This window comes from Eptatretus burgeri, chromosome 7 (assembly GCF_056783735.1).
Source record: "Eptatretus burgeri isolate ZD-2024b chromosome 7, Ebu_testis_v1, whole genome shotgun sequence".
Lineage (NCBI taxonomy): Eukaryota > Metazoa > Chordata > Myxini > Myxiniformes > Myxinidae > Eptatretus > Eptatretus burgeri.
The window spans coordinates 44,759,478-44,784,923 of record NC_140967.1 but is presented as its reverse complement, the minus strand read 5'-3'; the positions used below and the strand labels follow the sequence as shown (position 1 = coordinate 44,784,923).

General features: G+C 41.6%; 1 long non-coding RNA gene across 1 annotated transcript; it reads left to right on the top strand.

Moving 5' to 3' along the window:
• Positions 1-20,489: 20,489 nt before the first annotated feature.
• LOC147023148 (uncharacterized) lies at positions 20,490-21,958 on the top strand. The gene is made up of 4 exons (XR_015060051.1): positions 20,490-20,850; positions 21,028-21,186; positions 21,448-21,505; positions 21,795-21,958. It is a non-coding gene; the product is annotated as an uncharacterized LOC147023148 (long non-coding RNA).
• The last annotated feature ends 3,488 nt before the right edge of the window (positions 21,959-25,446 follow it).

The following is a 25,446-nucleotide window of genomic DNA, read 5'->3' as shown; positions in this document are numbered from 1 at the left end:
ACACACACACACTTGGCTGATATCGGAAGGTTGGAGTCCGTGTGTTACTGCAGTACTAACTCTACACAACCCAGAAAACTTGAGTCGTTTCACTGGAAAACGTAATATTTCTGGAGACGTTTCAGGGAGATGTTTACAAACATGATTGTTGACAAACAGCTGCGTGTGAAGGATGGAAAAAACAATTGGCTTGGAAATTTACAAAATACATTAATACGGCAAATGGTTTAGAAATCGGATGTTATCAAATATATTTTGCTTTGAAACTCAAAAAGAGAAACCATAAACCTTTGTAAAGCAAATCCAACAAACAAAAGCTTAAGAAACAGGGACGAGGACAAAGGAAAACCTGATAGAACCACCGGAGAACTCACAGCTGGCTCAATGTCCTGGGTTTCTCTGCCACTGTGTGCTGCTGCTGCAACAGAACGAGGTGTCATGTAGGACTTTCTGCAGTCATCATGATATCTCGCATCAGCAGCATGAAGATCGCTGATTGTGCCCATTAATCGTATCTTGACCTGGCGTCCTTCTTCCTCCTGACAGAAATCGGTAACATCTAGAATAGTTTGTTTGAAAGTTGTCCGATCAACACGATCTGCAGTCCTACAAAGGAGAACTCGCCATCAACGATTAGGATTCTTCTTATCAAAGTCCATGATGCACTTTTCTCCGCAAAAAATACAATGTTCTTTAAAGTCAAATACTGTCGTCTTTGAACGGAGGCTTATTTTGCTTGTTGAAGCATCTTCCAAACAAATATTACTCATTCGTTTCAAGTGTCTTTCTATGTGTGAACGTGATGTGTACGTTGACCCAGTCTCATGACATTTGACCTCGATAGATTTGTCTGCCTGTAATCTCTGTTCAAACTCTTCATGTATACCATCTTGTCTTGCTTTGCTTGACCGGATGATACTTCGCACTCTGTCTGGACCAACTGATACCAGAGGTTTTCCAGCTTTAGTTGCATTTCAGGGACTGAATAAACAAACAGTCTCCCATGGTGATGGAGCCTCAACGTGTAACAATAGAGGTAATTATAAACATCAGTAAACATTTAATTTCTTTGTTCATATTTTAAAAAAATTCTCAGGAAAGAGGTTCCACCGTGTGTAATTTTAAAAATCAATAAAATACACAGTTGTTTTCAGACAGATCATGTTAAATAATAATAAAAAAAAACTTGCTTGCAAATAATATCGATGATTCTACTGTATCAGAAAACATTACTCTTACTTAAAACTCAGTTCTCCATGTTTCTTTCATTACATTACAAGCCTCGAGTTACTTGATCAGAAACAGTTCAGGCTGTTGATCTTCTGAGGTCAGTCATTTCTTCACAACTGTACTGGGGATAAACAGCTCTGTGCAAGTTATTTTCAAACAGTTTTGTTGTTGTTGTTGTTGTTGTTGTTGTTGTTGTTGTTGTCTAACTGTACTGCAAAAACGCCATTCCGCGTGGACAAATTCAGGGGGTAGGGTTTTGCTAATTTGCAGATTAATGAGCTAAATTTAAATGTTATCAAATTGTAAGTGGGTTTATCATGACCAGTGACCCTGAAAATATGGGGTTGGACACCTCAACCAGACTGTTTGGATACTTACTTGTGGAGATATTAAGAAAAATTGTTATTTTGATGATGGCGACTGCTAATTTGCATATTAATGAGCTAAACTTAAATGTTGTTCAATTCTAAGTGGGGTTATCATGACGAGTGACCCTAAAAACATGGGTGCAGACACCTCAACCAGGATATTTGGATGCTTACTTTTGGAGATATTAAGAAAAATAATAATTTCGAAAATGGCCACCGCTAATTTTCACATTAATGGGTTTCCACAAAAATGCTCAAGGGTGCCAGAGTGGCATCAATCGGAATATTCATTCAGATGTTCTGGTGATCACAAAAATGCAGAAAAACATTGTGCGGACCCAAACACACGCTTTTCTGGCCAACACTCGGACTATTACCGGTGAGGGGTAAAACGATTTTCAGGCCAACCTGCACACAAATACTACAAACCATTATATAATTACATATAATACATGGGATGATGATACAATGAAAACTGAAATGGGTTTGTTTGGAACCGAACGGGGTTACCATGACAACAATGCATGCAGCGTCACAAAGACCATCGGCGGGACGCATTGTGTGTTCACCTTTTACAACATTTCGACCATTCTGCCGCATTCGCTGCCACGATGTGGTCGTACCTTGTTGTGCTCTTGAGTTTTTTCAAAGAATTACAAGAGGACATGTTTCCGGAGCATCTGAAAGTGCGTCCTGGAGTCTGGGCTATAAATCAGAATTACCAGGTAAGTGGGACACGAAGAGAAAGACCGTCCCTGGTGGACGGAGGGTAAAGGTTTAAAGATCCCATTGATGAGAATGAGGAGGAAGTTATAGGAACGGAGCAGATTGTGATATTCAAGAAATATTGACGGTTTGATTACAATGTGAACAAATGTACTAATTAATCTTGTTACAAGGAAACCACACCTGTTCTGGAATGTTTGATCCGTTTGCTGGACCTGTGGTCAGAACGTCGTGTTTCAACTTCAGTTTGAATGGATCCCATTGAAGGATTGTTATGAAGGAAATCGATTCCTGTTTTCATTGAAATAACATTAATTTATTAACCTTGTTATATCCGTGTCCACAGATCTTTGGGGAAGGTTCCATCTTCGGACCGATGGACGTTGGACAACTCGTGTCGCTTTGGGGGAGATTTGAATTTGCTGTAGGGATCATCTCCATGGTGATACTGATCATCAACTCGCTTTGTGCGATTTATTTATGGATGAACAAACGTTTCCGGTAAAGCTCTTCATAAGTCTTCATTTTATTATTGATGTTCCAATGAAGAACAGCAAACTATAATCCCGATGGACCTCTGTACTGATGAATATGTTGTTATTGGAGTTTATATATCTGGTGGTACTCTGATTGACACATTTGCCTACACAGAGAAATGTTCTGGTTTTTCTTGTGTGTTCACAGAATGGAGAAGAAAGTAGATGGAGAAGATGAGCCTGATGGGGAGGATAAAGATGTGGAAGATGATGATGATGACGACAGATTGAATTCAGAAGATGACGAATGTGATTGTGACGATGGAGACGACGAATGTGATTGTGACGATGGAGACGACGAATGTGATTGCGACGATGGAGATGACGGATGTGATTGTGACGATGGTGACGGATGTGATTGTGACGAAGGAGACGACGAATGTCATTGTGAGGACGGGGACGATGAATATCTTTGTTCCAATGACGATTGTAATTAAGGACAGGAACACCAGGTTCGCAGGGGAGGAGGGGGAGAGGCTCTATTTTGTGTTGTAAAACTTCCAGGAATCTGATTTCATTTTAGTTGTCGTTTTTCCAAGTAGTTTTCGATCAGATAAGGTTACCAGCAGTGAACCACCCTCTGGGTGGGACGAGTTTGCACATTACCTGCTGTGAAGAGTAGTCTGTGTCACAAAAAGACTATTTTGATGTTTGTGTGGTTTGTGTAAAGGGTTCAAAAGGGGTCGAAGCAGTTCAAACAGTGTAAAGGTCATACGGACTCTAACAAAAAATAAGGGATCGAAATGGGTCTCCACGGATCTAAAGGATCTGCGAGTATAAATGTCATTGGGGTCAAAGGATCTATCAGAGTTTAAAAGGTCATATGGGGTCTAAACGTCTTAAGGGTCATCAACAGTGTCGAAAGGAGCAACAGCAACAACAGAAGCAGCACGGTGTTGAGTGGCTTCAGGAAAAACAGAACCCTCATTGTGATCACAGGCTGCAACAGCAACAGCACAAACAGCAAGGTGTTGACAGGTGATACCACATGCAGGACCTTCAACAGGTAAGCACTCTTCAATACTTTGGACAATTGGGGTGACCACACTGGGTGCAAACACAATAAACCCCAAGATCGGGACGTTTCACTGAAATATATTTTTGCTCTTGTTGTTTTATAGACATTGTTGTTAATACTTCCTTCTCTAAAGAAGAATGTTCTTAATTGTGGAGATAATTGTAATTATAACTTTGTGGGAAGTTAACTCATTGACATAATCATCGCCATGCAGGATAAATCACAAGAAGTTTAACTCCCCTCGACTCGATTATTCACCTTTTCGTAGTTACCTGTTCCATCAGTGCATTCCCTTCTGTGCCCTTTCCTGAACAAGTTCTCAAACTGATGAAGATATCAATGTATTTAATGTTATATATTTTTATTGTTTTTTTTTCCCAAAGACCCCTCAGAAGAGGTGCTCGTTAACTCCCCTCCACCTCCTCGAATGAAACCATCCCACGGTTGGAACGTAAGTTTCCAAGATTTTTGCCTTACATTACAAATTATTCCAAACTTTGTATAAACTGCATGTTCTTCACCCCCATCGTGTCCCATTCTGTCTGTGTCTCAGATGTGTTTGGAACAAACGAATGTTTTACTGTTCTCTTGGCCAGACAAGCACCAAACAGATCATCCAGTTGGTGAAAGTCTGGCATGAGTGTTAATGTATCCGTATACAAGTCATTGTGTACAACTGGATGATTAATAAAATTAATTAAATCGATGAATGTTTGGTAATTAAATTGAAGCAGGTTGGATGTCACGTGGCAGTTTTCCAGCTTCTTCCTCATTTCCTCATCTGCCGTGACCAAGGTGAGTGGATTCTCCCCGAAACGTCGCCTTTACCAACGAGTAGTAAGTGCAGATTTTTTCAATTATAAACTTTTTCTGCATTAAAACTAATTGTTTGAAAAACGTTAATTAAAATCCAGTGGGACTTTGTGATGAAGAAAATCAAGATGTGAAATTGAAGGCAAAAGGAAAGGAAAATTGAACTGAGATGCAGAAAGTAATGGAGAGAATACAGTTTCCAGGATTGTGTGAGAAGGCATTATCAGGATGAACATTATGAATGTGGTGATTTACAGTGGTTTTCACTTCCTTCAGCTGATGTGTGTGCAGAGACCCACAAAACGAGTTCTACCTTGACCCACAAACCAAGTTCTACCTTGACCCACAAAACGAGTTCTACCTTGACCCACAAACAGAGTTCTACCTTGACCCACAAAACGAGTTCGACCTTGACCCACAAAACGAGTTCTACCTTGACCCACAAACCGAGTTCTACCTTGACCCACAAAACGAGTTCTACCTTGACCCACAAAACGGGTTCTACCTTGACCCACAAACCGAGTTCTACCTTGACCCACAAAACGAGTTCTACCTTGACCCACAAACCGAGTTCTACCTTGACCCACAAAACGAGTTCTACCTTGACCCACAAAACGAGTTCTACCTTGACCCAACATACAAGTTCTACCATAGAGACTCAGAAAATTTGGAAAGACTGTATTGACCTTGTATTTTTATTAAACTGCTTTAAAAGAAATTATTAAACTGTTTAAAAAATAATAAATCGTTGAGTTGTTTTCAAAAACATTTGTGTAAAAATGATTAATGATCTTGGGATTAGAGTAAGGTTTGGGGTGTAAAGATTGGGGTTGGGTTTGGGGTATTAGGGTTTGGGTTTTAATATCAGGGTAAGGGATGGGATTCATTTTCTTATTTGATTGTGAGCAAGTGAACACAACTCGTCGCTTTGCTGATGGGTAAATAAAGGGAGGGGGGAGGGAGGGAGGGAGAAAAATCGAGAGAGAGATTGAAATGAGGCAGGTGTGGGGTGAGACAGGGAAGGGGAGGCAGAGAGGAGGAAGACAGGGGAGTTATGGTGGAGGTGGGGAGAGAGAGATACACACACACACACACACACACACACACACACACACACACACACACACACACACACACACACACACACACACACACACACTTGGCTGATATCGGAAGGTTGGAGTCCGTGTGTTACTGCAGTACTAACTCTCCACAACCCAGAAAACTTGAGTCGCTTTCACTGGAAAACGTTATATTTCTGGAGACGTTTCAGGGAGATGTTCACAAACATGATTGTTTACAAACAGCTGCGTGTGAAGGATGGAAAAAACAATTGGCTTGGAAATTTACAAAATACATTAATATGGCAAATGGTTTAGAAATGGGATGTCAAATATATTTTGCTTTGAAACTCAAAAAGAGAAACCATAAACCTTTGTAAAGCAAATCCAACAAACAAAAGCTTAAGAAACAGGGACGAGGACAAAGGAAAACCTGATAGAACCACCGTAGAACTCACAGCTGGCTCAATGTCCTGGGTTTCTCTGCCACTGTGTGCTGCTGCTGCAACAGAACGAGGTGTCATGTCGGACTTTCTGCAGTCATCGTGATATCTCGCATCAGCAGCATGAAGATCGCTGATTGTGCCCATTAATCGTATCTTGACCTGGCGTCCTTCTTCATCCTGGCGGAAATCGGTAACATCTAGAATAGTTTGTTTGAAAGTTGTCCGATCAACACGATCTGCAGTCCTACAAAGGAGAACTCGCCGCCAACGATTAGGATTCTTCTTATCAAAGTCCATGATGCACTTTTCTCCGCAAAAAATACAATGTTCTATAAAGTCAAATACTGTCATCTTTGAACGGAGGTTTATTTTGCTTGTTGAAGCATCTTCCAAACAAATATTACTCATTCGTTTCAAGTGTCTTTCTATGTGTGAGCGTGATGTGTACGTTGACCCAGTCTCATGACATTTGACCTCGATAGATTTGTCTGCCTGTAATCTCTGTTCAAACTCTTCATGTATACCATCTTGTCTTGCTTTGCTTGACCGGATGATACTTCGCACTCTGTCTGGACCAACTGATACAAGAGGTTTTCCAGCTTTAGTTGCATTTCAGGGACTGAAGAAACAAACAGTCTCCCATGGTGATGGAGCTTCAACGTGTAACAATAGAGGTAATTATAAACATCAGTAAACATTTAATTTATTTGTTCGTATTTTAAAAAAATTCTCAGGAAACAGGTTCCACCGTGTGTACTTTTAAAAATCAATAAAATACACAGTTGTTTTCAGACAGATCATGTTAAATAATAATAATAATAAAAAACTTGCTTGCAAATAATATCGATGATTCTCCTGTATCAGAAAACATTACTCTTACTTAAAACTCAGTTCTCCATGTTTCTTTCATTACATTACAAGCCTCGAGTTACTTGATCAGAAACAGTTCAGGCTGTTGATCTTCTGAGGTCAGTCATTTCTTCACATCTGCACTGGGGATAAACGGCTCTGTGCAAGTGATTTTCAAACAGTTTTGTTGTTGTTGTTGTTGTTGTTGTTGTTGTTGTTGTTGTTGTTGTATAACTGTACTGCAAAAACGCCATTCTGCGCGGACAAATTCAGGGGGTAGGGTTTTGCTAATTTGCAGATTAATGAGCTAAATTTAAATGTTATCAAATTGTAAGTGGGTTTATCATGACCAGTGACCCTGAAAACATGGGTGCAGACACCTCAACCAGGATATTTGGATGCTTACTTTTGGAGATATTAAGAAAAATAATAATTTCGAAAATTCGCCACCGCTAATTTGCATATTAATGGGTTTCCACAAAAATGCTCAAGGGTGCCAGAGTGGCATCAATCGGAATATTCATTCAGATGGTCTGGTGATCACAAAAATGCAGAAAAACATTGTGCGGACCCTAACGCACGCTTTTCTGGCCAACACTCGGACTATTACCGGTGAGGGGTAAAACGACTTTCAGGCCAACCTGCACACAAATACTACAAACCATTATATAATTACATATAATACATGGGATGATGATACAATGAAAACTGAAATGGGTTTGTTTGGAACCGAACGGGGTTACCATGACAACAATGCGTGCAGCGTCACAAAGACCATCGGCGGGACGCATTGTGTGTTCACCTTTTACAACATTTCGACCATTCTGCCGCATTCGCTGCCACGATGTGGTCGTACCTTGTTGTGCTCTTGAGTTTTTTCAAAGAATTACAAGAGGACATGTTTCCGGAGCACCTGAAAGTGCGTCCTGGAGTCTGGGCTATAAATCAGTCTTACCAGGTAAGTGGGACACGAAGAGAAAGACCGTCCCTGATGGACGGAGGGTAAAGGTTTAAAGATCCCATTGATGAGAATGAAAAGGAAGTTAGAGGAACGGAGCAGATTGTGATATTCAAGAAATAATGTCGGTTTGATTACGATGTGAACAAATGTACTAATTAATCTTGTTACAAGGAAACCACACCTGTTCTGGAATGTTTGATCCGTTTGCTGGACCTGTGGTCAGAACGTCGTGTTTCAACTTCAGTTTGAATGGATCCCATTGAAGGATTGTTATGAAGGAAATCGATTCCTGTTTTCATTGAAATAACATTAATTTATTAACCTTGTGAAATAACATTAATTTATTAACCTTGTTATATCCGTGTCCACAGATCTTTGGGGAAGGTTCCATCTTCGGCCCGATGGACGTTGGACAACTCGTGTCGCTTTGGGCGAGATTTGAATTTGCTGTAGGGATCATCTCCATGGTGATACTGATCATCAACTCGTTTTGTGCGATTTATTTATGGATGAACAAACGGTTCCGGTAAAGCTCTTCACAAGTCTTCATGTTATTATTGATGTTCCAATGAAGAACAGCAAACGATAATCCCGATGGACCTCTGTACTGATGAATATGTTGTTATTGGAGTTTATATATCTGGTGGTACTCTGATTGACACATTTGCGCTACACAGAGAAATGTTCTGGTTTTTCTTGTGTGGTCACAGAAAGGAGAAGAAAGTAGATGGAGAAGATGAGGCTGATGGGGAGGATAAAGATGTGGAAGATGATGATGATGACGACAGATTGAATTCAGAAGATGAAGAATGTGATTGTGACGATGGAGACGACGAATGTCATTGTGACGATGGTGACGGATGTGATTGTGACGATGGAGACGACGAATGTCATTGTGAGGACGGGGACGATGAATATCTTTGTTCCAATGACGATTGTAATTGAGGACAGGAACACCAGGTTCACAGGGGAGGAGGGGGAGAGACTCTATTTTGTGTTGTAAAACTTCCAGGAATCTGATTTCATTTTAGTTGTCGTTTTTCCAAGTAGTTTTCGATCAGATAAGGTTACCAGCACAGTAAACCACCCTCTGGGTGGGACGAGTTTGCACATCACCTGCTGAAAAGAGTAGTCTGTGTCACAAAAAGACTATTTTGATGTTTGTGTGGTTTGTGTAAAGGGTTCTAAAGGGGTCGAAACAGTTCAAACGGTGTAAAGGTCATACGGGCTCTAACAAAAAATAAAGGATCGAAATGGGTCTCCATGGATCTAAAGGATCTGCGGGTTTAAATGTCATTGGAGTCAAAGGATCTATCAGAGTTTAAAAGGTCATATGGGGTCTAAACGTCTTAAGGGTCATCAACAGTGTCGAAAGGAGCAACAGCAACAACAGAAGCAGCACGGTGTTGAGTGGCTGCAGGAAAAGCAGAGCCCTCATTGTGATCACAGGCTGCAACAGCAACAGCACAAACAGCAAGGTGTTGACAGGTGATACCACATGCAGGACCTTCAACAGGTAAGCACTCTTCAATACTTTGGCCAATTGGGGTGACCACACTGGGTGCAAACACAATAAACCCCAAGATCGGGACGTTTCACTGAAATACATTTTGGCTCTTGTTGTTTTATAGACATTGCTGTTAATACTTCCTTCTCTAAAGAAGAATGTTCTTAATTGTGGAGATAATTGTAATTATAACTTTGTGGGAAGGTAACTTATTGACATAGTCATCCCTATGCAGGATAAATCACAAGAAGTTTAACTCCCCTCGACTGGATTATTCACCTTTTCGTCGTTACCTGTTCCATCAGTACATTCCCTTCTGTGCCCTTTCCTGAACAAGTTATCAAACTGATGAAGATATCAATGTATTTAATGTTATATATTTTTATTGTTTTTTTTCCCAAAGACCCCTCAGAAGAGGTGCTCGTTAACTCCCCTCCACCTCCTCAAATGAAACCATCCTACTGGTTGGAACGTAAGATTCCAAGATTCTTGCCTTACATTACAAATTATTCCAAACTTTGTATAAACTGCATGTTCTTCACCCACATCGTGTCCCATTCTGTCTGTGTCTCAGAAGTGTTCGGAACAAACGAATGTTTTGCTGTTCTCTTGGCCAGACAAGCACCACACAGATCATCCAGTTGGTGAAAGTCTGGCATGAGTGTTAATGTATCCGTATACAAGTCATTGTGTACAACTGGATGATCAATAAAATTAATTAAATCGATGAATGTTTGGTCATTAAATTGAAGCAGGTTGGATGTCACGTGGCAGTTTTCCAGCTTCTTCCTCAGTTCCTCATCTGCCGTGACCAAGGCGAGTGGATTCTCCCCGAAACGTCGCCTTTACCAACGAGTAGAAAGTGCAGATTTTTTTCAATTATAAACTTTTTCTGCATCAAAATTAAATGTTTGAAAAACGTTAATTAAAATCCAGTGGGACTTTGTGATGAAGAAAATCAAGATGTGAAATTGAAGGCAAAAGGAAAGTAAGATTGAACTGAGATGCAGAAAGTAATGGAGAGAATACAGAGTTTCCAGGATTGTGTGAGAAGGCATTATCAGGATGAACATTATGAATGTGGTGATTTACAGTGGTTTTCACTTCCTTCAGCTGATGTGTGTGCAGAGACCCACAAAACGGGTTCTACCTTGACCCACAAAACGAGTTCTACCTTGACCCACAAACCGAGTTCCACCTTGACCCACAAAACGAGTTCCACCTTGACCCACAAACCGAGTTCTACCTTGACCCACAAACCGAGTTCCACCTTGACCCACAAACCGAGTTCCACCTTGACCCACAAAACGAGTTCTACCTTGACCCACAAAACGAGTTCTACCTTGACCCAACATACAAGTTCTACCATAGAAACTCAGAAAATTTGGAAAGACTGTATTGACCTTGTATTTTTATTAAACTGCTTTAAAACAAATTATTAAACTGTTTAAAAAATAATAAATCGTTGAGTTGTTTTCAAAAACATTTGTGTAAAAATGATTAATGATCTTGGGATTAGAGTAAGGTTTGGGGTGTAAAGGTTGGGGTTGGGTTTGGGGTATTAGGGTTTGGGTTTTAATATCAGGGTAAGGGATGGGATTCATTTTCTTATTTGAATGTGAGCAAGTGAACACAACTCGTCGCTTTGCTGATGGGTAAATAAAGGGGGGGGGAGGGAGAGGGAGATTGAGATGAGGCAGGTATAGGGTGAGATGGAAGGGGAGGCAGAGAGGATGAAGACAGGGGAGTTATGGTGGAGGTGGGGAGAGCGACACCTCACCAAACATTGCTATTCACTACCGGAGCGAGGGGTGCGTGAGAGAGAGATACACACACACATACACACACACACATATACACACACACACACACACATATACACACACACACACACACACACACACACACACACACACACACACACACACACACACACACACACACACACACACACACACACACACACACACACACACACACACACTCACACACACTTGGCTGATATCGGAAGGTTGGAGTCCGTGTGTTACTGCAGTACTAACTCTACACAACCCAGAAACCTTGAGTCGCTTTCACTGGAAAACGTTATATTTCTGGAGACGTTTCAGGGAGATGTTCACAAACATGATTGTTTACAAACAGCTGCGTGTGAAGGATGGAAAAAACAATTGGCTTGGAAATTTACAAAATACATTAATACGGCAAATGGCTTAGAAATCGGATGTTATCAAATATATTTTGCTTTGAAACTCAAAAAGAGAAACCATAAACCTTTGTAAAGCAAATTCAACAAACAAAAGCTTAAGAAACAGGGACGAGGACAAAGGAAAACCTGATAGAACCACCGTAGAACTCACAGGTGGCTCAATGTCCTGGGTTTCTCTGCCACTGTGTGCTGCTGCTGCAACAGAACGAGGTGTCATGTAGGACTTTCTGCAGTCATCGTGATATCTCGCATCAGCAGCATGAAGATCGCTGATTGTGCCCATTAATCGTATCTTGACCTGGCGTCCTTCTTCATCCTGGCGGGAATCGGTAACATCTAGAATAGTTTGTTTGAAAGTTTTCCGATCAACACGATCTGCAGTCCTACAAAGGAGAACTCGCCATCAACGATTAGGATTCTTCTTATCAAAGTCCATGATGCACTTTTCTCCGCAAAAAATACAATGTTCTTTAAAGTCAAATACTGTCGTCTTTGAACGGAGGTTTATTTTGCTTGTTGAAGAATCTTCCAAACAAACATTACTCATTCGTTTCAAGTGTCTTTCTATGTGTGAACGAGATGTGTACGTTGACCCAGTCTCATGACATTTGAGCTCGATAGATTTGTCTGCCTGTAATCTCTGTTCAAACTCTTCATGTATACCATCTTGTCTTGCTTTGCTTGACCGGATGATACTTCGCACTCTGTCTGGACCAACTGATACCAGAGGTTTTCCAGCTTTAGTTGCATTTCAGGGACTGAAGAAACAAACAGTCTCCCATGGTGATGGAGCCTCAGCCTGTAACAATAGAGGTAATTATAAACATCAGTAAACATTTAATTTATTTGTTCGTATTTTAAAAAAATTCTCAAGAAACAGGTTCCTCCGTGTGTACTTTTAAAAATCAATAAAATACACAGTTGTTTTCAGACAGATCATGTTAAATAATAATAAAAAAAAACTTGCTTGCAAATAATATCGATGATTCTCCTGTATCAGAAAACATTACTCTTACTTAAAACTCAGTTCTCCATGTTTCTTTCATTGCATTACTAGAGTGTACCAGGTGCGGTGGGACGCAAGAAGCATGCGGGCCACCATCTACTCCGCTTTATTGCGCGACCAGAAGCACACTCTTCCCACCCCTAGCGGGCAAGGCATGATATACGAAAACCCAATCACGTGACACAGCACACTCCTCCCCTCGTAAAATGACCCGTCACATAACGAACGGATAATCACAACATGACCATCTGAAACCCATCAACACTCATAATCCTCCAAGTACCGCGGCCGCACCCTGACCCGCCTCGGACGGGCAGCGCCACCAGACAGTCCAGGCTCATATGCCTCCCGGCTCGGTCGAGGTGACACCCTCGCCGGACTCGCACTTTCCGCAACCCCAGCTACCCCCGACTGCCCAGCCTGCTCGACGTCCCCGGGTGGGACGGCATCAGGCGAAGACCCTCTCGGCGCCGGCCCAGCCAGTCCCGGCGATACAACGTCAGGTGCCGGCGAGACTACCGGTGGGGGCCCCGCAACGTTCGGCTCGGGGAGGTGTGGGGGGGGGGTGACGCTGAAAAGCGATCATGCATCTGGTCCACGTTCCGCTTCCACATATCCCCACCATCAGTCCGCACCATGCAATTCGCCGGCCCCAGCACCACAGAGACCACCGCCGGCACCCATTTGGAACCGTGGAAATAATCGCGCACCATTACCCACTGTCCCACCTCGAAGCTGCGCAGCCGCGTCGGACGCGACATTGCCCCACTCCCCGACCCTCCAGGTCGCAGCAAATCTAGCCTGGACCGCAAAGCCCGTCCATAGAGACGAATGGCCGGTGAATCACCCGTGACAGGATGAACTGCGTTCCTGTAATGGAGCAAAAAGACATCGACCACCGTCTGCACAGGCGCAACACCCCCCCTGCGCAAAGCCCGCTTCAACATCTTGACAAACGACTCAGCTTGGCCATTCGTCTCAGGATGATACGGTGCGGACCTTAGATGTCGAATACCATTCTGGCGCATAAACTCATCAAATACACCCGCGATGAACTGCGGACCATTATCAGAGACCAGGATCTCCGGCAACCCTTTATTAGCAAAGATCGTCCGCAGCTTCTCTACTGTAATGTTTGCTGATGTATGCTGCATTACTACAACCTCCGGCCATTTAGAGAATGCATCAATCACAATCAAAAACATCTTGCCATTAACCGGCCCCGCAAAATCTACATGGACCCTCTGCCAAGCTCGGTCTGGCACAGGCCAGAGACCCGAAGCTCGACGCGGGTTATCAGCATCTGTCTGGCACGTGGCGCAACGCTTAACCAACTGCTCAATGTCTTTGTCCAACCCCGGCCACCACAACAGGCTACGAGCAAGACTCTTGGTCTTCACGATGCCCAGGTGACTGACATGCAGTTCTTCCAAACACCGCTGCCTGAACCTCGGTGGAATCACGGTCCTCATTCCCCACATTACGCACCGTTGGACCAACGACAGCTCCGCTGCGCGTGACGTGAAAGGTCGAAATACCGGTGTCGAAGGCAGATCGCTCCAATTCCCCGTAGAAATCGCCTGGACGACACGGGCAAGCACCGGATCACGAGCCGACTCCACCGCAACCTGCCTGGCCGTGACCGGCCCGCACTGAAGGTCGTGCTCGCGACCCCGCGTGGCCGGTGGTGGCTCGAACATCCCTGCGAGTCTGCTCAACCGCCATGTGTGCTTTCATTTTCTCCACGATGTCCCGAAACGGCAGCCCGAAATCCCGGGGCCTGTGCGGTGCCACTAAATCACCCAGCAGCCGATAATGCTCCGGCGAAAGCGAAGCGAGCAAGATCGACTTCTGCTTGCTCTCGTCGACCACATCGTTCGCGTGGAAATAGCAATCCAATTGCTCTGAAAACGATTCGAAGTCGTCCCCGTCGAAAACGGGCATAAGTCCGTATGATCCCATCTTCGTCAGCCAACTAGTGTGTACGAGGTGCGGTGGGACGCAAGAAGCACGCGGGCCACCATCTACTCCGCTTTATTGCGCGACCAGAAGCACAGTCCTGCCACCCCTAGCGGGCGAGGCATGATATACGAAAACCCAATCACGTGACACAGCACAATTACAAGCCTCGAGTTACTTGATCAGAAACAGTTCAGGCTGTTGATCTTCTGAGGTCAATCATTTCTTCACAACTGTACTGGGGATAAAACGGCTCTGTGCAAGTTATTTTCAAACAGTTTTGTTGTTGTTGTTGTACAAGTGTACTGCAAAAACGCCATTCGGCGCGGACAAATTCAGGGGGTAGGGTTTTGCTAATTTGCATATTAATGAGCTAAATTTCAATGTTATCAAATTCTAAGTGGGGTTATCATGACCAGTGACCCTAAAAACATGGGTGCAGACAGTTCAACCAGGATATTTGGATGCTTACTTTTGGAGATATTAAGAAAAATAATAATTTCGAAAATGGCCACCGCTAATTTGGATATGAATGGGTTTCCACAAAAATGCTCAAGGGTGCCAGAGTGGCATCAATCGGAATATTCATTCAGATGGTCTGGTGATCACAAAAATGCAGAAAAACATTGTGCGGACCCTAACGCACGCTTTTCTGGCCAACACTCGGACTATTACCGGTGAGGGGTAAAACGACTTTCAGGCCAACCTGTACACAAATACTACAAACCATTATATAATTACATATAATACATGGGATGATGATACAATGAAAACTGAAATGGGTTTGTTTGGAACCGAACGGGGTTACCATGACAACAATGCTTGCAGCGTCACAAAGACCATCGGCGGGACGCATTGTGTGTTCACCTTTTAAAACATTTCGACCATTCTGCCGCATTCGCTGCCACGATGTGGTCGTACCTTGTTGTGCTCTTGAGTATTTTCAAAGAATTACAAGAGGACATATTTCCGGAGCACCTGAAAGTGCGTCCTGGAGTCTGGGCTATAAATCAGTCTTACCAGGTAAGTGGGACACGAAGAGAAAGACCGTCCCTGATGGACGGAGGGTAAAGGTTTAAAGATCCCATTGATGAGAATGAGGAGGAAGTTATAGGAACGGAGCACATTGTGATATTCAAGAAATAATGAAGGTTTGATTACGATGTGAACAAATGTACTAATAAATCTTGTTACAAGGAAACCACACCTGTTCTGGAATGTTTGATCCGTTTGCTGGACCTGTGGTCAGAACGTCGTGTTTCAACTTCAGTTTGAAAGGATCCCATTGAAGGATTGTTATGAAGGAAATCGATTCCTGTTTTCATTGAAATAACATTAATTTATTAACCTTGTTATATCCGTGTCCACAGATCTTTGGGGAAGGTTCCATCTTCGGCCCGATGGACGTTGGACAACTCGTGTCGCTTTGGGCGAGATTTGAATTTGCTGTAGGGATCATCTCCATGGTGATACTGATCATCAACTCGCTTTGTGCGATTTATTTATGGATGAACAAACGGTTCCGGTAAAGCTCTTCACAAGTCTTCATTTTATTATTGATGTTCCAATGAAGAACAGCAAACGATAATCCCGATGGACCTCTGTACTGATGAATATGTTGTTATTGGAGTTTATATATCTGGTGGTACTCTGATTGACACATTTGCGCTACACAGAGAAATGTTCTGGTTTTTCTTGTGTGTTCACAGAAAGGAGAAGAAAGTAGATGGAGAAGATGAGCCTGATGGGGAGGATAAAGATGTGGAAGATGATGATGATGACGACAGATTGAATTCAGAAGATGAAGAATGTGATTGTGATGATGGAGACAACGAATACGATTGTGACGATGGAGACGATGAATGTGATTGTGACGATGGAGACGACGAATGTGATTGTGACGAAGGAGACGACGGATGTCATTGTGAGGACGGGGACGATGAATATCTTTATTCCAATGACGATTGTAATTGAGGACAGGAACACCAGGTTCGCAGGGGAGGAGGGGGAGAGACTCTATTTTGTGTTGTAAAACTTCCAGGAATCTGATTTCATTTTAGTTGTTGTTTTTCCTAGAAGGTTTCGATGAGATAAGGTTACCAGCAGTTAACCACCCTCTGGGTGGGACGAGTTTGCACATCACCTGCTGTGAAGAGTAGTCTGTGTCACAAAAAGACTATTTTGATGTTTGTGTGGTTTGTGTAAAGGGTTCTAAAGGGTTCGAAGCAGTTCAAACGGTGTAAAGGTCATACGGACTCTAACAAAAAATAAGGGATCGAAATGGGTCTCCACGGATCTAAAGGATCTGCGGGTATAAATGTCATTGGGGTCAAAGGATCTATCAGAGTTTAAAAGGTCATATGGGGTCTAAACGTCTTAAGGGTCATCAACAGAGTCGAAAGGAGCAACAGCAACAACAGAAGCAGCACGGTGTTGAGTGGCTGAAGGAAAAGCAGAACCCTCATTGTGATCACAGGCCGCAACAGCAACAGCACAAACAGCAAGGTGTTGACAGGTGATACCACATGCAGGACCTTCAACAGGTAAGCACTCTTCAATACTTTGGACAATTGGGGTGACCACACTGGGTGCAAACACAGCAAACCCCAAGATCGGGACGTTTCACTGAAATACATTTTAGCTCTTGTTGTTTTATACATTTTGGCTCTTGTTGTTTTATAGACATTGCTGTTAATACTTCCTTCTCTAAAGAAGAATGTTCTTAATTGTGGAGATAATTGTAATTACAACTTTGTGGGAAGGTAACTTATTGACATAGTCATCGCTATGCAGGATAAATCACAAGAAGTTTAACTCCCCTCGACTGGATTATTCACCTTTTCGTCGTTACCTGTTCCATCAGTGCATTCCCTTCTGTGCCCTTTCCTGAACAAGTTATCAAACTGATGAAGATATCAATGTATTTAATGTTATATATTTTTATTGTTTTTTTTTCCCAAAGACCCCTCAGAAGAGGTGCTCGTTAAGTCCCCTCCACCCCCTCGAATGAAACCATCCTACCGGTTGGAACGTAAGTTTCCAAGATTCTTGCCTTACATTACAAATTATTCCAAACTTTGTATAAACTGCATGTTCTTCACCCCATCATGTCCCATTCTGTCTGTGTCTCAGAAGTGTTCGGAACAATCGAATGTTTTGCTGTTCTCTTGGCCAGACAAGCACCAAACAGATCATCCAGTTGGTGAAAGTCTGGCATGAGTGTTAATGTATCCGTATACAAGTCATTGTGTACAACTGGATGATCATTAAAATTAATTAAATCGATGAATGTTTGGTCATTAAATTGAAGCAGGTTGGATGTCACGTGGCAGTTTTCCAGCTTCTTCCTCATTTCCTCATCTGCCGTGACCAAGGCGAGTGGATTCTCCCCGAAACGTCGCCTTTACTGACGAGTAGTAAGTGCAGATTTTTTCAATTATAAACTTTTTCTGCATTAAAACTAATTGTTTGAAAACCCTTCATTAAAATCCAGTGGGACTTTGTGATGAAGAAAATCAAGATGTGAAATTGAAGGCAAAAGGAAAGGAAAATTGAACTGAGATGCAGAAAGTAATGGAGAGAATACAGAGTTTCCAGGATTGTGTGAGAAGGCATTATCAGGATGAACATTATGAATGTGGTGATTTACAGTGGTTTTCACTTCCTTCAGCTGATGTGTGTGCAGAGACCCACAAAACGGGTTCTACCTTGACCCACAAAACGAGTTCCACTTTGACCTACAAAACGAGTTCGACCTTGACCCACAAAACGAGTTCCACTTTGACCTACAAAACGAGTTCGACCTTGACCCACAAAACGAGTTCCACTTTGACCTACAAAACGAGTTCTACCTTGACCCACAAAACGAGTTCCACTTTGACCTACAAAACGAGTTCTACCTTGACCCACAAAACGAGTTCAACCTTGACCCACAAAAGGAGTTCTACCTTGACCCACAAAACGAGTTCAACCTTGACCCACAAAACGAGTTCTACCTTGACCCAGAAAACCGAGTTCGACCTTGACCCACAAAACGAGTTCTACCTTGACCCACAAACCGAGTTCCACCTTGACCCACAAAACGAGTTCTACCTTGACCCAACATACAAGTTCTACCTTAGAGACTCAGAAAATTTGGAAAGACTGTATTGACCTTGTATTTTTATTAAACTGCTTTAAAACAAATTATTAAACTGTTTAAAAAATAATAAATCGTTGAGTTGTTTTCAAAAACATTTGTGTAAAAATGATTAATGATCTTGGGATTAGAGTAAGGTTTGGGGTGTAAAGATTGGGGTTGGGTTTGGGGTATTAGGGTTTGGGTTTTAATATCAGGGTAAGGGATGGGATTCATTTTCTTATTTGATTGTGAGCAAGTGAACACAACTCGTCGCTTTGCAGATGGGTAAATAAAGTGGGGGGGGGGGGAGGGAGGGAGAGAGAGAGATTGAGATGAGGCAGGTGTAGGGTGAGACAGGGAAGGGGAGGCAGAGAGGAGGAAGACAGGGGAGTTATGGTGGAGGTGGGGATAGAGAGATACACACACACACATACACACACACACACACACATACACATACACATACACACACACATACACACACATATACATACACATACACACACACATACACACACACATACACACACACATACACACACACATACACACACACACACACATACACACACACACACACATACACACACATACACATACACACACATACACATACACACACACATACACACACATACACATACACACACACACATACACACACACATACACACACATACACATACACACACAAGTAGGGAAAGAATACTGGTTCTGGCTCACTTTTCCCCATGTAAATGAATGGGGGTTTTCAGCCATGAAATTTTTCTTTTTTTTCCCTTGAAAAAATAAATCCCCTTTTTAGCCCAAGGTATATTTATTTGTCTCCCCTTTTAACCTGGAGCCTGGTGTTGGCTTAGTGGTTAGGGTGGCGGCTTGGGATCCCAGGGTCCTGAGTTCAAGCCCCGTTGGCTGCTGAATTAACACCAGGGTGTTGACTCAGCCTGCCATCCTTCCGAGGTCGGCGAAATGAGTGCCAGTGTACTGGTCCCGGTGTATGCCCCGGTTAGAATAGGTGTACCATATCCCTGTGTGTCGTAAGAGGCGACCAGGGTTGGTGTCAGGAAGGGCATCCGGCCATAAAACATTGCCTCAAGAAAAAGCCAAACCCCTGCACAGCAGGGAAAAATGGCTGTAAAAACGGTCACTTTTTTATTTCCCCTTTTAACCTAGGGGCTCTCTATTCAAATAGCCCATACAACAAGATAAAGATTTGTTAAAGGTGATTCTAAAGAAATATCTGAAATGCCTAAGCCCCGGGGCACTCTCTATTCAAATAACCCATACAACAAGATAAAGATTTGTTAAAGGTGATTCTAAAGGAATATCTGAAACGTCTAAGCCTCGGGGCACTCTTTATCAAATAACCAATGCATATTGTTTAGCTCACTCATTGAACCTATAAACATTTGTTCATTCTCAAATTCCTTCAATAGTTTAATTTTCTTTGCACAATAATCCCCATCTAAAATATTGAAAAACAAAACATTTGAATCTTTATATTTTTTAAGATACCCCTTTTGTGCCATTACGAAATGATAAACTTCTCTTAATGATCTCATCTGGCCACCGCCCGAGTTGCAAATCATTTTTGTACATAAACCATGCCATAAAAAAAGTTTTGTTTCAAATGTTTTCAGTTCCTGCCGTGAAAATGAGGAAGTGTTTTTATTGACACGGCCGTGCTGTGTGAATGAGGAAGTGGTTTTGGACTGTCATGCTGTGAAAAAATAAGAACTATTCTGTGAGACAAGGTCTCGTGTTTATATTTTATCTCAGAACACGAACTGAAAACATTTGAATCAAAACTTTTATGGCGTGGTTTATGTCCAAAAATGATTTGCAACTCGGGCGGTGGCCAGATGAGATCATTAAGAGAAGCTTGTCATTTCCTGTGCCCACACCCAATGATTAAGCAATCTCCTCATCGTTGCTTTATAAGCGGTTCGCCAGACAAAGTTTCTGCCAGACGGGATTTTCATTTTTACAACTGAGGCATGGACGATCTTTCTTCCGATGAAGCCAACAGCCCACTACAGAGTTGGTAAGTTTGTGTATGCTTTTCTCTTTGAACGATGAAGCAAATGATTATTAATTAAATCATGATAATTCTGATATATATATATATATATATATATATATATATATATATATATATATATATATATATATATATATATATATATATATATATATTTTTTTTTTTTTTTTTCCCTGACAGGGCATTGGAAGAAATTGAGTTTACATATCACGACGTGGTTCATGAAATTAATACTCTTATTGAAGAGATCAATGATTTTAGAAGAGAATTGAAAGACATTTACAATGAGTGGCATGAAGTCTTATCACGTCCTCTCATCTCAAAGGAATTAAACCAATGGTGAGACACGTGTGTGTGTGCCTCTCTCTCTGTCTGTCTTTCTACCTACCTCTCTCTGCTCTTATTGAAGAGGCCAATGATTTATAATGACTGGTCTCTGATCTCGAATGAATTAAACCAATGGTGAGGCACGTGTGTGTGTGTGTCTATGTGTGTGTGTATGTGTGTGTGTGTGCGTGTGTGTGTGTGTGTGTGTGTGTGTGTTGCTTTCCCTGTCTGTCTCTTCATCTATACCCTTGACTTATTATTTTTTTTTTTCAGCACTATCGCACAACATCAGCTGTTGAAGCAATCTTGTACAACACATGATTTTCTGGAGGTAAATATTTCTGAATCATTATTAATATCACTCGTACAACACATGATTTTCTGGAGGTAAATATTTCTGAATTATTATTAATATCACTCTCTCTTTAGAATGTCGCCTTATGTTGGTTGCATCATTAGTTTGGACGTGGTTTTGTCAGTACACTGGAATTCATTTTATTGACCTTGAAAGGATGACAGGCTCCTGGTGTGTTAATTCAGTGGTCAACGAGGCTTATTCATATTACCATGTAATTATCTTTATAGAACCTAATTATTATCCACTTTTTGTTTCAAAACAGAATATGGTGTCTGAGTTTCGAAATCACAAGACATCTGAAGAAGATTGCTGGGAAAGATTATACATTCTCGCAAATGAATATTTAATATTTTCAATATTAATAAATTATATTTGTTTTGTTTACAATTACTTGATTCTGAATTACAAGAAAAGAATAAAAGAGATGTAAAGGTGGGGGGGGGGTTGGGGGGGGAGGAGGGGTAGGTGCGCTCCCCCAATGACCCATCACCCCCTCATCCCATCCCTCCTCCCCATGTGTGTGTGTGGGGAAGGGTGGGGGTGGGATGAGGGAGGTGGTGGGTCAAAGGTGGGGGCGCACAGGGGGATGAGGGGGTGGGGCTTGTGTGGGCGGGGCTTGTGTGGGCGGGGCTTCGGTGGGGGCTTGTGTGGGTGGGGTGTGTGTGGGAGGGGCTTGTGTGGGCGGGGTGTGTGTGTGGGTGGGGCTTGTGTGGGTGGGGCTTGTGTGGGTGGGGCTTGTGTGGGCGGGGGTTTATGTGGGTGGAGCTTGTGTGGGAGGGGTTTATGTGTGTGGAGTTTTTGTGTGGAGCTTGTGTAGGCAGGGCTTATGTGGGAGGGGTTTATGTGGGCAGGGTTTATATGGGCAGGGGTTTATGTGGGTGGAGCTTGTGTGGGAGGGGTGAATGTGGATGAGGCTTATGTGGATGAGGTTTGTGTGGATAAATGGATGGGTGGAGAGATGGGGGGATGGGGGGATGAGTGGAGCTTGTGGGGATGGTGGGATAATTTTTTAATTAAATAAACAAGATGTGTGTGTGGGGCACTAATTAACTAATCACTACTTATGTGAATATGATGAATATGGGTGGAGCTTGTGTGGGGTTTGTGTGTGTGGAGCTTGTGTGGAGTTTTTGTGTGGAGCTTGTGTGGAGTTTTTGTGTGGAGCTTGTGTGGGGTTTGTGTGGGGTTTGTGTGGGCGGGGGCTTTGGTGGGAGGGGCGTGTGTGGGCGGAGTCAAAAAGGGGCGGAGTCAAAAATTTCAATTTATTGGAGCTTGTGGGGGGGGGTATGGTGGGGTTTGTGTGGGGTTTGTGTGGGCGGGGCTTGTGTGGGCGGGGGGGTATGGTGGGGTTTGTGTGGGGTTTGTGTGGGCGGGGCTTGTGTGGGCGGGGCTTGTGTAGGCGGGGGCTTGTGTGGGTGGAGCCAAAAAGGGGCGGAGTCAAAAAAATTCAATTTATCTTTGTCTTTTGTAATTCCTGTGAATAAAATGAACCTAAAATCTCTTCCCCTTCCAAATCATATATCTTATAAGTCCAAGGAACCGTATCTATTACATCAACAATTTTAAAAAGCTCGTTGGTCCATCTTTTCGTATAACCTTTTTCAAAATGAGATTTCCACCTATATATTCTTACGATATCACCAACTTTGAACTTAGGTTTTCTGACATTAATCTCTTTTTCATATTTTAATTTTGTAAATGTTTCTGATGGTTTCATATTTGTTGCCGTGTGAATCGTGTCATTATACTTATCCACAATATCCTGAATAAAAGATGACCATTGTTGTGAACCGAGTTGTGTGAATTTTTTATATAGTCTCTCTTTTAAGGTATGATTAAAACGTTCAACATCAACTGCCTTCCCTTCATTAAAGGTACTGTATAATGTAATAGTTATTTTTTAGAAAATTCATAAATGTCTTGTTATAAAACTCTCTACCCTCATCAGTCCACAATTTTTTAGGTTTTCTCTTACTTTTATTAAATATCTGTTGAAAAGCTAACATAAGAGTATTACCTGTTTTGTTTTTTAAAGGGACAACCCACACATATCTACTCCTCAAATCAATAACGGTTAAAGCATACTTGTACCCCTTATCATTATTGAGTTCAATCAAATCAGCAGACCAGATATAATCTACTTCCTTGGAATAAACTTTCCTTCTCTGAAACTTTGTGAATATTGGTTTATGTAATTCATCAGCTAATTGCTCTTCAATCTTAATGACATCATTAGAGCTTACAAGTTTTTTGAATTTCCAAGTCCAAGTTTCAATTTAGCACTGATCATCTTCTTCACAATGAACCGATCAACTTTTTCTCTCAAGGTTGGATTTTGTATCAGAGACAAATTATACAACATTTCTCTATCGGCTTCATGCTTTTCTTCCAACGTTGTGGTATTCCCATAATCAATATCGTGTCTCATGCACACTTCATCAACTCTATTGATAGGCTTACTCCAGGATTTAGGATTGTCTGCCTCATCTAATCTTTTATCCAAGTTTGTGCCTGGACCACAGAAAGAATACCCTGGAAGATGTAATTCCCCTGGTATTCCAGTAGTTGTAAATTTACTTCCTGATAAAAACTTTTGTATATCTCCTCCTAGTTTGTGTTGGGAGATAAATTGATTTTTTTTGAACCACACACCGAACATATACCTTTTTGTATAACCCTGTTATTTTTACTTTTAATATATGAAATATTTTTAGTATTAGTTTTCTTTTTACATTTGAGACAATAACTCATTTATTTATGAGAAAAATTCCTGCAGAGTGCAAAAACCTTTTTAGTTTCCAACATGCACATTTGAATCTTAATTTTTAAAACATAAAGAATCCTTAGAAATGCCTTCACTCTCTCCCCTATTTATTTCAGAAAAAAAAATGAAAAACTTGAATTAAAATACATGTCTTCTCGATGTCAATAGTCTTGTCGAAAGTATTGTAAATAGACTTATCAATTCTTTGTTTTCCTCCTCGGTGGGTTGAGTTATTTTCTGTAATACCCCTATTCTTTTTTGAATCTCACTGGTTTCCATATTTTGATATTTATTCATCCACTCTCTTTCCTCCCTCTCCTCCCTCTCTCTTCGCTCTTTCCTCCCTCTCTCTCTTCTCCCTTTCATCCCTCTCTCTTCTCTCTTTCCTCCTTCTCTTTCTTCTCCCTCTCCTCCTTCTCTCTCTTCTCCTTTTCCTCCTCTTCCCTCTCTTCTTCAACTCCTTCCTCATCCCTTACTATCCTTGAATCGCTTACACCCCATAGAATATTATACATATATTCATCAGGATTTCTTGTTATTCCTGTATCCAAAATAATTTTTTTTACAACAGGAAACCAATAAAATTTCTTTTGAGTTTCTAAAAGAGCCTTACCTTTTCTTAACTTTATAATTTTTTCATTATTTAACATTCTAATTAAATCTAAAGTTGTCGGTTTATCAACATCAGCATAATGCCAATCTTTTATTGAAAATACCTCATTCTTATGTTGTAGAACATATTTATTAAAATACCGAATACCCTTTTCTTGAAGGTATGCTTGGACACAGAAATGATAATTTTCTTGAAGCCTTCTTGCTGTCATTTATGTATTAGAAATATATGTTAGAATAATATTATGGCACGAAACACCTCCCCATCTTCCCATAGTTAAATCATTTTGTATTTCCTTACTTATTATATATAATCCTGTTTTTTCTGTTTTCATGAGATAAACAAGGGCAAAACCATTATTATATTTACCCTTATTAAATTCTTTTATTTGTTGTTTACTAATCGTGGCCCCACAAAACTCATTCTCGATACCAAGTGGATAATATTCTTCCTTACGAGACTGATTTAATTGTTCCAGGTCTTCGAGGTTAATTTTAAATGACCAATTATACCCTAAATCATTCATATCATACCCCC